Below are 14,589 nucleotides of genomic sequence, written 5' to 3' on the forward strand. Positions count from 1 at the left end.
TCACCGACCAGGCCTACTGATTCAGGATAAACTCTTAAAGATTAAAGGTTTAGGAAAAATGAAGCACTTCTCAATGAAATATCAGACACCATCAGCAAGACAAATATCAGCATTATTGGGATTCCTGAGGAAGAAGAAAGAGAGGAGTAGACAACTTATTTAAGGAAATTTAGCAGAAATTCTATATCTGAGCATTATTCAAAATGTAGAAATCAAAGAAGGTGAACTTTTAATTCCAACTTGTAATGAGATCAGAATTAGAATAGAACCAGGAACACAACAACAGGGAAAAACAGACACATGAAAGGGGAGAGCAAAATAAAGTGGCACATTCCAATGTTTGTGAACCAAGGACAAGTTAAAAAAATAAATAAATTGTAAATATTGTAAGTTAGACACAATATTCATGATAACCACAATACAAAATATAGCACGAAGACAAACAAGGAACATATATATATATTTGTGTATTGCACCAAAGAAAAAGACTCTGGGGTTGGTGGGGAGGATTCAGGTCCAGGAACATGATGGCAGAGGAGGACCTAGTGGGGGGTTGAATTGTTATGTAGAAAACTGGGAAATGTTCCAAATGTACAAACTTGTATTTTACTGTTGACTATAAAACAAACAAAAACAACAAAAAACTTATATAGCCACAGGCCCTTTGGAATATAACTAAAATATGCCTACTAGCTATCTATAAAATGGAGGACCCCCCCCACCCCCCAACTCTTCATCTGCACTATTCCAGCCTTTAGGTTCATGACTGGTTAACAATTTGTTTGGTTTTATATGTTAACTCTCTTTTCAGTCACCAGGTTCCAGATGCTAGCATGATGCCGACCAGACTTGCCTGGACAGACAACCCCACCAATGTGTCCTGGAGCTCTGCTTCCCCAGATCCCTTCCCCACTAGGGAAAGAGAGAGACAGGCTGGGAGTATGGAACGAACAGTCAACACCCACATTCAGTGGGTAAGCAATTACAGAAGCCAGACCTTCCACCTTCTGCATACCACAATAATCTTGGGTTCATACTCCCAGAGGGTTAAAGAATGGGAAAGCTATCAGGGCAGGGGATGGGATATAGATATCTGGTGGTGGGAACTGTGTGGAGTTGTATCCCTCTTATCCTATGGTTTTGTCAATGTTTTCTTTTTATAAGTAAATTAAAAAAATCTAAAAAACAAAAAACAAACAAAAAACAATCCCTAATAAAGGAAAAGAAACATTTATACACTAGGAAAGACCATCATAGAAAACCATCCACATATAATAACAAACAGAAGCAATCAGGAAAAGTGTCAACAAAAAACATAAAATAATCTCAAAACAAAACCCTGAATGGCTATAAGCAAACCACATTTCTCAATAGTCACTCTAAGTGTGAATGGCTTAAATTTGCCAGTCAAAAGACTCAGAGTGACTGGATGGGTTAAAAACCGAGAGTAATTTATTTTGTGTCTTCAGGGAACACACATCCAAAAGAAAGAAAAACTTCCAGCTCTGGCTAGAAGAAAGTATTCCAAGCCAACACTGCAAACAAAAGGGCAGAATACTATTCTAATATCAGAAAAATTAAACTTTCATGCAAAGAAGTTGAAAAGAGACACACATAGGCAATAAATATTGGTCAGAGGATCAGTCCAACAGAAAGATATAACTGTCGTCAATATATATGCTTCCAATATGTGTGCAACCAAATATATATATAAAAAAGTACTTACTGGGAGTCAGGCAGTAGCGCAGCAGGTTAAGCGCACGTGGCACAAAGCGCAAGGACCGGCATAAGGATCCCTGTTCGAGCCCCTGGCTCCTCACCTGCAGGGGAGTCGCTTCACAGGTGGTGAAGCAGGTCTGCAGGTGTCTGTCTTTCTCTCCCCCTCTCTATCTTCCCCTCCTCTCTCCATTTCTCTCTGTCCTATCGAACAATGACGACAACAATAATAACTACAACAAGAAGACAAGTAGGGCAACAAAAGGGAATAAATAAATAAATATTTTTAAAAAAGTACTTACTGACCTTACAGGAGACATCAACAGCAGCACAGTATTAGAGACCTCAATATACAACTCATACCAAGAGACAGATCATCGGACAAAAAATCTACAAGAAAATAGAGACCTTAAATTAAGTATAGATGTGATGAACTTAACAGATAGAGTCAGAACCTTTCACCACCCCCTCCAAGAAATATACATTCTTTTCAAGTGTACATGGAACATTCTCAAGGATTGACCATGTGTTAGGACATAAAGATAGCCTTAATAAATACGTGAATATTGAAATCATAAAAGGATCTTTTCTGATTATGAGGTGGTGAGGTTAGAAAGGAACAAAGAAATACACCCAAACTATGGAGACTGAAAGAATACACTTGTGAATAATACTTGGGTTACTGGAGAAATCAAAAGAGAACTTAAAAATATTACTTGGGTGGTCTGGGAGGTGGTGCAGTGGGTAAAACTTTGGACTCTCAAGCATAAGGTCTTGAGTTCGATCCCTGGCAGCACATGTAAGAAACTAGAGTAATGTCTGGTTCTTTCTCTCTCTCCTCCTATACTTCTCATTAGTAAATAAATAAAATACTTGGAGAACAATGAAAATGAAGAGACCAACTACCAGACCCTGTGGGACACAGAAAAAGCTGTCTCAAGAGGGAAGTTTAGTAATATAGGACCATATTAACAAACAGTGAAAATCTCAATAAGCTACCTAACATTATTACAGTGTCAATTAGAAAAGGAACAACAAAGAGACCCAAAAGTTTGCAGGAGGAAAGAAATTGTCAAAATCAACGTGGAAATTAATGAAATGGAATCCATAAAGACAATCCAAAAGATTAATCAAGATGAACACAGTCCACAAGTTTAAAGGTATGATTATCAGATCTAGCAGCTCTCCAACAATGGAGAATGGGATAGGCAGACAAATGTCTCAGTGTACTATGTTAAACAATACAAGGTTGGTGTTTTGTACCAAAGTAAAGGACTCTGGAGTGAGGAGGTGGTGTTCAAGTCCTAGAACACGACACATGATGGCAGAGGAGGACCTAGGTGGGGAGTTAGACTGTTATGAGGAAAACTGAGAAATATTACATATGTACCAACTACTGTATTTACTATCAACTGTAAACAATTTCCCCAATAAACAAACACAAACAAAACAATACAAAGCGTAGTCTGTATAGCCCTAAAAAAAATTAATACCTGTAGGAATTTGGCTTTCAGTTAGTCACAGTGCTAACAGTTCAAAAATGCAAACTTGATTGAATTTCCTGTTTCAGTCCTCTGAGTCCATTATTTCTGATTGTGGATCATTTCCTGCAAGAACTATTTGCATTCAAAGCCTTCTCTCAGGGAATTAAAATTAAGGCTAGAGGAAGAAATGCAAAGAAGATATTATTATTATCTAAGTTTCCTTTATTTAAAAAATTTCTGATTTGTCTATCTTTCCCTCCCTCTCTCTGTCTTCCCCTCCTCTCTCCATTTCTCTCTGCCTTATTAAAAAAAAAAAAGGAAGAAAAAAAATTTCTGAATTAACAACAAGTGCCTTTAAGGTTATTAATTTCTTCTCAGTACAAATTTAGTTTGTAAGTTTTGGAATAAAATGCCCCACTTTCATTGGGTTTTTAGTAGTTTGAATTTCAGGTTTTTTTTATTAGTGATTTAATACTGATTTAAAAATTTGTAAGATAACATGGGCATAATTCCACACTCTTACACTACCAGAGTTTTTTTTGTCTCCATTTCATCCATTGGAAACTGCAGTAGTTCTTCCAAGATCACACATGCGTTGGGTATTATTTTTATAACTATCTGCATATATATATATATTTGCTCATTTTGTCTATGGTCCTGTCTTCTCTTCTTTTCAAGTCACACTTATACCTATTGCTATTTCTGAATGTTCCTCCTTTTATCCTGAAGAAGACATTAGTTGAAGAAGTATAATTTGAGGGATAACAAATGAAAATTTTCCAGAATGAGTGAGACACAAGTAGCTTTATATCTAAGAAACACAGTTCCAAGTTGGATTAAAAATAACTGAGCCCCAGGCACACTATGAACATGTCTTAATTTTTCCCATTATTATTTCTTAAAATATTTTTTATATATTTATTGTATTAGATAGGATAGAGAGAAACTGAAGAAGGAGGGACAGAAAGGAAGGGAGAGAGAAAGTTAGTCACCTGCAGATCTGCTTCACCACTTAGGAAACTTCCCTCCTGCAGGTGGGGATGAGGGCTTGAACTTTTCACATAGTAATGTACAATCAACTACCTGTGTCACCACCCAGCCTCAAAGAGCAGAATTTGTAATCAACCAGAGAGAAAAGCAGCAGCCCAGGAGGTGGCACAGTGAATAAAGGATCCTGAGTTTGATCCCTGGAGTCACAAATGCCAGAGTGATATTCTGGTTCTCTCTCCTTCACACACACACACACACACACACACACACACACGCACGCACGCACGCACGCACGCACGCACGCACACACGGACACATGGACACACACCAGCCTCTTCAATAGCTACAGAAGCCAGAAGACCATGGAACAAGGTGCTAAAGGAAGATGACCAGAGGTGTAGAATATCATCCTCCTCTAAACTCCATTCCAGAGAGCTGCTTAATACCTGGGCAGTGGAAAAGGTGTGTGTGTGTGTGGTGGGGGGGGGTGTTGTGGGATGGGGATTTCTCCTTGGCTAGATCTGCTTGGTCTAGGTAGCAAACTTATGAGTAGAGGTTCCATTTGGACAAAGATATTTGAGAAAGAACAGTAGTCTGAGAACTTGGGTTTCATCTTCAGATCTTGTGCATTCTAGTTCCCAACTACCCTGTTGGCAGATTTGAGTTATGCAGTTAGTACTTGAGGGTCTGCTCCAGGTTTAGAGTTTTGCCACTCTTCTCCTTGGACCAGGACATGAAATCCTTACTGTTGTTTACAGATAGTTTTCTTTCTTGTTTCATTGCCCAGAGAGGGAAGAATAGTAACATCTACATGTAGGGAGAAGTTGTACTCCATGTGATGTTCTATCTTTCCAGGTCTCAGTTCTGCAGTTGATAAAATAAAAGGAGAAGATGAGGACTGGTCTGAAATGAACTGAACTTTTTTTTTTTTTCCTGGGGTGAACTCTGGAGAAAACATTTAACTCTGGGGAAAACCTTCAGTCACCCTAACCTTGGTGCTCTTCAGTGGTAGTTATCTTCCAGAGCAACACAGGAAAAATGCCTCTCCTTATTCTTGTCTCTCTCTACTTGCCTAGCAGAAGGGGAGCCAGGTGTAATTACAGGCTTTGCCATAGAAAATAAGACTTTTAATTTTCTTCCTCTGTTTTTGCTCAGATCATAGTGTATAGAGAGTGAATTCTCTTGTTGCCATTTTTATTTAGAGCTCATTAATTTTATCAGTGTATTTATGTGAAATATTCAGAATAAGCAAACCCCAGCCCTTTAGGCATTGAGGAGAATCCACATCCAGGCCTGCAGTTAGTGATAAATGCTGATGAACCTGACCTTTCTAGAAAGCTGGAAAACACGACTAAGATGTGCTGAACACCCATTTCAGATGTGGGTCAGGTTCCATCCAAAGAGAAATTCTTAATTTTGGAGTCTGATTTTGCCAGAGTGATATCCAGGATGGTTAAGACTCTAAGAACTTTTTTCCCCTTAGAGAAAAGGCCGGATTTAACCAGACAAACAAAGGCTCAGGAAGTCATTAGGGGGAGTGGTGGGATATCTCAAACATCCAAACATCAGAAAGAGATTGGACTAATCCCACATGAACTATCAGTAGCAGTAGGACAGATGAGCAGAAAATTAAAAGTAGCAGTTTTATTCACTAAGAAGAAAAATGTTCTAGGAATTTAAAATCTGGGTCCAAGAGGCAGTTTGCCTATATACTACACTTGTGGGAAGGAAAGGTGGGCTTGAACCGTGCAAGGAAATGTGTCCTCTGGGAAAGTCACTTATACAAAGCCACTGTAGGGACTGGGAGACAGCTCATCTGGTAGAGAGCACATTTTACCATACCCAAAAGGCTGTGTTTGAGCCCTAGTGCTGTCATTTTTTAAAATTATTTATTTATTATTGGATAGACACAGAGAGAAATTGAGAGGGGAGAGAGACACCTACAACTCTACTCTACCACTTGTGAAGCTTTTCCCCTGCAGGTGGGGACCAGGGGCTTGAACCTGGGTCCTTACTGTAATGTGTGCACTTAACCGGGTGCGCCACCACCTGGCCTCCTGCTGCCATTTTTTTAAGTAAGTTAAATAGCATTTGGGGATAGAGGCAGTGGCACAACCAGTGATGTACACAAGTTACCATGAACAAGGACCTAGGTTTGAGCCCCTGATCCTTACCTGCAAGGGGAAGCTTCACAATTGTAGGCTACAGGTGTCTCCCTTTGTCTCTTTCTCCCTCTCACCCTACTTTGCTCTGTCTCTATCATAGTTAAAAAGAAAGGGGGCTACCAGAAAGAAAGGTGGATTTGTCATGTAGGCACTAAGCCTCAGCAATAACCCTTGTGGCAAACATAAATAAATAAAAATAATGATAGTTTAAAAAAATAAACAGTTCAGGCAGGGGTAGATAGCATAATGGTTATGCAAAGAGACTGTCATTCCTGAGGCACTGAAGTCCCGGGTTCAATCCCCCGTACCACCATAAGTCCAAGCGGAGCAGTGCTCTGGTAAAATAAAATAAAAAAGAAAAGTTAAAAAAATAAACAGCATTTGAAATCACTCATGTCACAGAGAAACTTAATTTTTTTATAAACAATACTCAAATGTTCACTTTTATTTTTAAAAATTTACAAGGAATTTAAAATATTTTATTTCTTTCTTTTCTTTATTGGGAGGATTAATAGTTAACAGTCAACAGTAAAATACAGTAGTTTGTACATCTGTAACATTTTCTTTTCTTTTTTTTTTTTTATCATGGCACTGCTCAGCTCTGGTTTATGGTGATACAGGGGATTGAACCTGGGACTTTGGAGCCTCAGGCCTGAGAATCTCTTTGCATAATTATTATGCTGTCTACCCCTGCCCACATTTCTCTGTTTTTTGGCATAACAATTCACCCCCCTCTAGGTCCTCCACCATCATGTTCCAGGACCTGAGCTCTCCCCTCCACCCCAGAGTCTTTTATTTTGGTACAATGCAATAATTAATTAATTATTTTCCCCTTTTGTTACCCTTGTTTTTTTTTTTTGTTGTTGTTGTAGTTATTGATGTCTTCGTTGTTAGATAGGAGAGAGAGAAATGGAGAGAGGAGAGGAAGACAGACAGGAGGAGAGAAAGACACCTGCAGACCTGCTTCACCGCCTGTGAAGCGACTCCCCTGTAGGTGGGAAGCTTGAACCTGGATCCTTACACTGGTCCTTGGGCTTCATGTCACGTGTGCTTAACACACTGCACTACCTCCTGACTCCCATATTTTATTTATTTTAAAGAGAGAGAGAGAGAGAGAGAGAGAGAGAGAGAGAGAGAGAAAGAAAGATACAGAGAAAGATACAGAGAAAGATACAGAGAGATCAGAACACTGCTCAGCTCTGGCTTCTGGTGGTGCTAGTGATTGAACCTGAGATTTCAGAGCCTCAGGATGAAAATCTTTTGCATGACCATTAAGCTCTCTTCCTCAAGTGAGCAACTTATTTTAATGGTAACACTATTCAGATGAGATATTCAGACAATGTGATTGATGAACAAGTCAGATAATAGCATTGGTTTGAGATAATCTTCACATAAAGCAAAGACTTCTTTAGAAGTTCACTTAATTGCCGCTGTCATGTTGGTCTGTACACGTTCAGCTGTCTCCCTTTACATGACACGAGCCATTGAAATTCTGTGATTTTATAACTGATATCTGTGTCTCAAAGAACTGTTATACCACATGGTAATATGCGAAACCCCTCCCCCTCTGCCTACCAACACTCAAACTCATTTACCACTTTGCCATCGACTTCTCTCCTGACACATCCACACAACAGTCTCATACTTGGTATTCGGGTCACAAATGTACAAAATGTAATCCAATGCATTCAGAAGCCATGGAGTGACAGACACTGAAACTGACACACAGAGCCTGCTTTCCAGTACAGATAAGAAGACTGGTGGGAAAGTGCTGTGGACTATCTCACTTCCCCCTGTGGGCGGCACAGATAAGTGACCTCCTAGGTCTGGACAGTCTTCTACAGCCTGACAGCTGCTTGCAGCCCTGATGCCTCCTGGGCAGCCTCAGCTCCACAGGCAGCTTGGGTCTCAGGACAGGGTATGGGGTTCTGGAGGTCACAGAGGGGTAACAGTAATGCAGTTCCTGGGGGAGGGGTAAAACCCTGGATTGCATGTCACTGGTGTCCAGTCCCCTGGGGATGCAGGCATTCGGTCAGAGTAAGGGAATGACTATGGTGGGATCGGGGAGGTTGGAGGTAAGAGGACACAGTGGTTAGCTTAGGTGACAGTCCATCTTCTCTTGCTCTGCCATGCTGGGTTGGTGACCCTGATGACAAGTGCTTGGTCCCCCCAAAGTGCCAGGCTCTTAACTGAGCCTAAAGACTTCAAACCATAAAGTCCCCTTTCTGCCCTCAAGACCCTCAGGTGTGGGGAGGTGTCCAGGACCCTGGGGTATGTTCCCAAGACTCCAGCCCTTCCTCTGCCTGCGTTGGTCTCCATGTGGCCCATCCCACATTTGCAGTCTGGCTCTTGGGCTATATTTGCGTCATTTGGAGAGCCTGGGAAAGGCAAAAGAGAGGCCCAGAGGACTAGCCTTGGCCACTTCCAGGATTGAGTAGTGGACCTTAAGCACTGGGGCATCCAGGCTAGGAGAGGATACTTGGCAGGTCTTGCCTGGAAGTAGACTTCTGTGACCCTGTGGCCATCAGGAGTGGGCAGAGCACATGGCCTCACTCTGGGGAGGATGACAGCATTGTTTGTGAAGTGAACATGAGTCACAGATGGGACATGGGGTGCACACAGGATTGCCCCACAGAAGTCATAGATGGGACATTGAGTTTTCACAGGAGGTTTGTAACAGAACACAGAGGCCTCACAGACACTCCCTGAAGCTGGTTTTTCCACAAGAGAGAAAAGAACCAGGGGACTGCCAGCTTAGCATCATTTCTCTGTTGAGGATTCCATCAGGTTGCCTCCTCTGGCTGTTCTCTTTCATGTGTCAACAACTTTACTGTAAAGCATTACCCCCCCCCCCATGAAGTAGGTGGAAAAAGGTGACAACAAACATTCAGGGTGGACTTGAGGGGTTGCCCTGCCTGCAGGATAAACTGGTTATATTTGTATAAACTTAATGTTTCTTGTATTAGGTGATGAGGCTGATTTTTTTTTTCCTTTGAAAAACTGAGTTTTTTGTTCTCCAGCTAAACTGAGATGCCAAACCTTCATTTTGACTTTTGCTCTTTCTTATTTATGGAACAATTCATACCCTAGCCACAAAGTTAGTCATGTAACTGGGCCCTGTGTTTGAACACCTGTGCCCAGAAATGGAAGTGTCCTACCAGAGCCTGGATAGTTGGAGAGGTGGATCCACAGCAAGAATGCTGGAAAAGAATATAAAAATGCAGGGAGAATAAAATGCAAACAATGGGGCCAGAAGCAAGAGTGAAGTCACAGGGTAGAGCCAGGAATCTGGAGCCTGATCAGGAAGAAGTCTGACCACCTTGAGATTCTAATTAATACCTGTGAGAATGGCCTTCGTCGATAAAACAGAAAATAGTAACTGTTGGAGAGGATGTGGAGAAAGGGGAACTCTCTGTTGCATTGTTTGTGGGAATGCAAATTGGTGCAGTCACTATGGAGAATCCTTAAACAAATACAAATGGAATTACCTTATGATCCAGCAATAGCACTTCTGAGCATTTATCCGAAAGACAAGAAAACACTAATTCAAAGGGACACATGGACCTCCATGTTGATGGTTGCACTATTTACAATAGTCAAAATATGGAAGCAACCTAAATTGCCCATCAACACATGACTGAATAGAGAAGTTATAGGGAGTTGTCCTGGAGGTGGTGCAGTGGATAAAGCATTGGATTCTCAAGTATGTGGTCTTGAGTTCAACCCTCGGCAGCACATGTACCAGAGTTGTGTCTGATTCTTTCTCTCTCTCTTGTCCTATCTTTCTCATTAATAAATAAATAAAATTGGGGCTGGGAGTGGTGCACCTGGTTGACTGCACATGTTCACAATGCTCAAAGACCCGGTTGAATGCACATGTCATGATGCTCAAGGATCCAGGTCCCCCCCACCTGCAGGGAGAAAGCTTTGTGAGTGGTGAAGCAGGTCTGTGGGTGTCTTTTTCTCTATCCCTCTCTATGTCCCCTTACCCTTTCAATTCCTGGATGTTTCTGCTCAATAAATAAAGATAACAAAAAATTAGAAAAATAAGTAAATAAAAACAATCTATTTAAAAAAAATAATAAGTAGCACAGTACAAAGCACAAGGATCCCAGTTTGAGTTCCCAGCTACTCACCTGCAGGGGGATTGCTTTGCAATTGGTGAAGAAGGTCTGTAGGTGTCTATCCTCCTCTATATCTTCCCCTCCTTGCTCAATTTCTCTCTGTCCTACCAAAAAAAAAAAAAGTATAAAATGGCCACCATGAGCAGTGGATTTGTAGTGCAGGCACAGAACCCCAGTGATAACCCTGGAGGCAAATAAAGTCTTAAAAAAAATAAAATGGCTGGGGAGGTTACACAAAATGGTTATGCAAAGAGACTTTCATGCTTGAGGCACCAGGTCCCAGTACCATCATAAGCCATAGCTGAGCAGTGCTCTGATTTTTCTCTGTGTGTTTCTCTCCTTAAAATAGAATGAATAAAATATGCCAAAAAAAAAAAGGAAGAAAAATTACGGGACATATACTCAATGGAATATTACTCAGCAATTGAAAAAAAAACGTGTTCTTTGGGTCAACATGGATGGAACTGGAGATGATTATGCTTAGTGAAATAAGAAGGACAACTGCCAGAAGATTTCACTCATATGTGGAATACAGAGAACTGGAACACATGAACATGAAAAGAAAGATAACACATATTTAAGACCCTGGGAGAATGATGGTGATTATTGTCGGGGAGGTTGGGGGAAGGAATGAATGCACCAAACTACTTTGGTGGTAGGAGTGGTGTGGAACTATACCCCTATTATCTTACTGTAGATCATTAGTAATAATAACAATAATGATAATGGAGGTCTGAGCAAGATGGGAAGTATGGAATGAGAGAGGTAGCCAGATTATCTGAGTTGGAAGGGGTTGGTTAGATTTTTATTTTAATTGAAATAACATTGCAACATGTGTGCATAATAGATCAACATCTGTGTATACTATATTATGTGTACCACGAAATTATGTGTTCTATTTTTCAGTTCTATGAACTTATGTGATTTTTTTTTGCCTCCAGGGTTATTGCTGGGGCTTGGTTCCTGAACCACAAATTCACTGCTTCTGGAGGCCATTTTCCCCCTTTTTGTTGCCTTTGTTGTTTTATTGTTGTTGTGGTTATTATTACTGTTGTTATTGATGTCATTGTTGTTGGATAGAACAGAGAGAAATAGAGAGAGGAGGGGGAAACAGAGGGGGAGAGAAATATAGATATATGCAGACCTGCTTCACCACCTGTGAAGTGACCCCCCTGTAGGTGAGGAGCCAGGGCTTGAACCCAGATCGTTATGCTGGTCCTTGGGCTTCACACTATGTGTGCTTAACCCATTGTGCTACCACCCAACCCCCCTTATGTGATTATTTTTCACCACAGAATTGACTTTTTTGTTTTACTTTAGAGAGAGAGGTACCAGAGTACTGCTCAACTGTTTTATGGTGGTGCTGAGGATTGAACCTGGGACCTCAGAGCCTATAGCATGAAAGTCAATTTGCAGAACTATTATGTTGTCTCCCCAGCCAAAATGAACTTATTTTACCCGGATAGACCTGGGTATAAAAACAGTTACAAGCACTAGCAGTATTAGTAGTAGCAGCAGTAGTAGCAGAAGTAGTAGCAGTAGCAGTAGCAGCAGTAGTAGTAGCAGAAGTAGTGGTAGCAGTAGTAGTAGCAAAAGTAGTAGTAGTAGCAGCAGCAGCAGCAGTAGTAGTAGTAGTAATAGTAGTAGCAGTAGTAGTAACAGTAGTAGTAGTAGCAGAAGTAGTAGAAGCAGCAGCAGTAGTAGCAGCAGCAGCAGTAGTAGTAGTAGTAGTAGTAGCAGTAGTAGTAACAGTAGTAGTAGTAGTAGTAGTAGTAGCAGTAGTAGTAACAGTAGTAGTAGTAGCAGCAGCAGTAGCAGCAGCAGCAGCAGCAGTAGCAGCAGCAGCAGCAGCAGCAGCAGTAGTAGTAGTAACAGTAGTAGTAGTAGCAGAAGTAGTAGAAGCAGCAGCAGTAGTAGCAGCAGCAGCAGCAGCAGTAGTAGCAGTAGTAGTAGGAGTGGCAGAAATAGTAATAGAAAAAAAAAAAAACCAGTTACAGTCTCTACATGCTTACTACATGCTGGGCACTACAGAAGAGGAGGTGTTAGGTATTTTCTTTGGTTAGGTCCCATCCCAGGCAGCTGCCAGCAGCCCTGAAGCCTTGGAAGGATCTCAGTGGGGCCACCAGAGCTGTGATGGGCCCCCCGAGGGAGAGTGACAGGTATTCTGGAGTTCTTGCAGCTCTCTCTGTTGTCACACTGGATACAGGAGTAGGACAGTGAATGAATAACTGGGCCAAACAAAACCACCAGGGTACATGCACAGAACCTTTACATTCAGGGACAAAGAAAGCCTGTTTTGTCCCTCTGTCCATCTGGTGGCTGCTGTTGCTGTGTACAGAAGGACAACTCTGTTGATGTGGAACTGGGGGTGGGGAGGTGGCTGTGTGCAGGGGCGCCAGGAACCCCAGAACAGGAGGGGTCTCCTTTGCTTTGAAGGCGGCAGCTGACACTACCCAGAGCCCCAGGCCAAGCCAAAGTAACCAGAGCTCACCCTTGCCAGGGCCCAGGGCTGCGTGGTGACAGCAGTGGGCTGGCCTCAGATGAAGTCATCTGTTTTGGTGCCAGGGAAGGGAAGGGCTAGGAGAGCGGGCGGAGGGACGACCAGGATCTGCGCTCCGTCTGCTTTCCCCAGGCTGGCGCCAGAGGCTGGAAAGACTAGGGCTTATCTAGAGGAGTGCCATGTGTAGGGGGCGCTGGGGGCTGGATCTGGGGGTTTCATGGAGAGCAGCTCCAAGTAGGGGGAGAAACGGAGAGCTTGGTTGGAAATGTAGAGGATCTGGAGGCCATTACCAGTGCTGTCTGATCTGTGAGGAAGCCCTTCCACCACAAAGATCCTAACAAATCCACACTGTGTTGTGTGCTCCCACGTTCAGTTACTTAGCACTGTCAAGGAACACCGCGCAGTGTGCACACTTTCCTCTGGACATGATTCCAGAAGCCTGGATTTCAGATTCATTTTTTTTTTCTTTAAAGATAGACACCTGCAGACCTGCTTCACCGCTAGTGAAGCGACCCCCCTGCAGGTGGGGAGCAGGGGACTCAAACAGGGATTCTTATGCAGGTCCTTGGCCTTCCTGTGTGCTTAACCTGCTGTGCCACCGCCCGGCCCCCCAGATTCATTTTTATGGAGACACATGGGTATATGCTTCCTGGGGTCACTTAAAAGTTGACCTTCAGTACGGAGTACACAGATGCTATGTGTGTGAGCCTCAGAGCTTCTGTATTTTGAGTGTATTTGTTCCCACCACCACCATCTTATTCTGCAAACAGATGTGTCAAAATCTGAAGCCCCAAGTGTCTGCTTTAGGAGGTGGGACACATTGAGGTAATTGTTTTTTTTTTTGTGTGTGTGTGTGGGGATCAGGATAGGATTAGGGTCCTTATAAAAGAAACAGCAGAGCTTGCTCTCTCTGCTCACTTGCACTGAGAGAAACCAGGACGAGACCCTCATAACACACTGAATCTGTCTGCACCTTGATCTTGGACTTCAGCTTCCAGAACTGGGAGTACTCATGTGAAGGCTACTTAGCCTGTGGTATTTTGTGAGAGCAGTGCAACACGAGGCAGACCTCATTTAAAAAAGCAAAAAATGAACAACAACAAAAATACATGGAACTAGCAAAAGGCAATATACAAGCTGGGAACATAATAAGGAATATTATTATTTTTTTTTTAGAAGTTGGAAGAAGACTTCCAACTAAGGTTTAAAACATTTTAGGACTGAGGCTAAGGAGACAGTATAATGGCTATGCAAAAAAAAAAAAATTGAGCCTTTGAGGTTCCAGGTCCAACTTCCAGCACCACCATAAACCAAAGCAGAACTGCTCTGGTGTCTTTCTCTTTCTCTTTCTCTCTCTTTCTTTTGTTTTCTTTTTTTAAAAAATACTTATTTATTCCCTTTTGTTGCCCTTGTTGTTTTATCGTTGTAGTTATTATTGTTGTCATTGCTATTATTGGATAGGACAGAGAGAAATGAAGAGAGGAGGGGAAGACAGGGAGGGGGAGAGAAAGACAGACACCTGCAGACCAGCTTGTGAAGTGATTCCCCTGCAGGTGGGGAGCCGGGGACTCGAATCAGGATCCTTATGCTGGTCCTTGTGCTTTGTGCCA

This window comes from Erinaceus europaeus, chromosome 2, assembly GCF_950295315.1.
Source record: "Erinaceus europaeus chromosome 2, mEriEur2.1, whole genome shotgun sequence".
Taxonomy (NCBI): Eukaryota; Metazoa; Chordata; class Mammalia; order Eulipotyphla; family Erinaceidae; genus Erinaceus; species Erinaceus europaeus.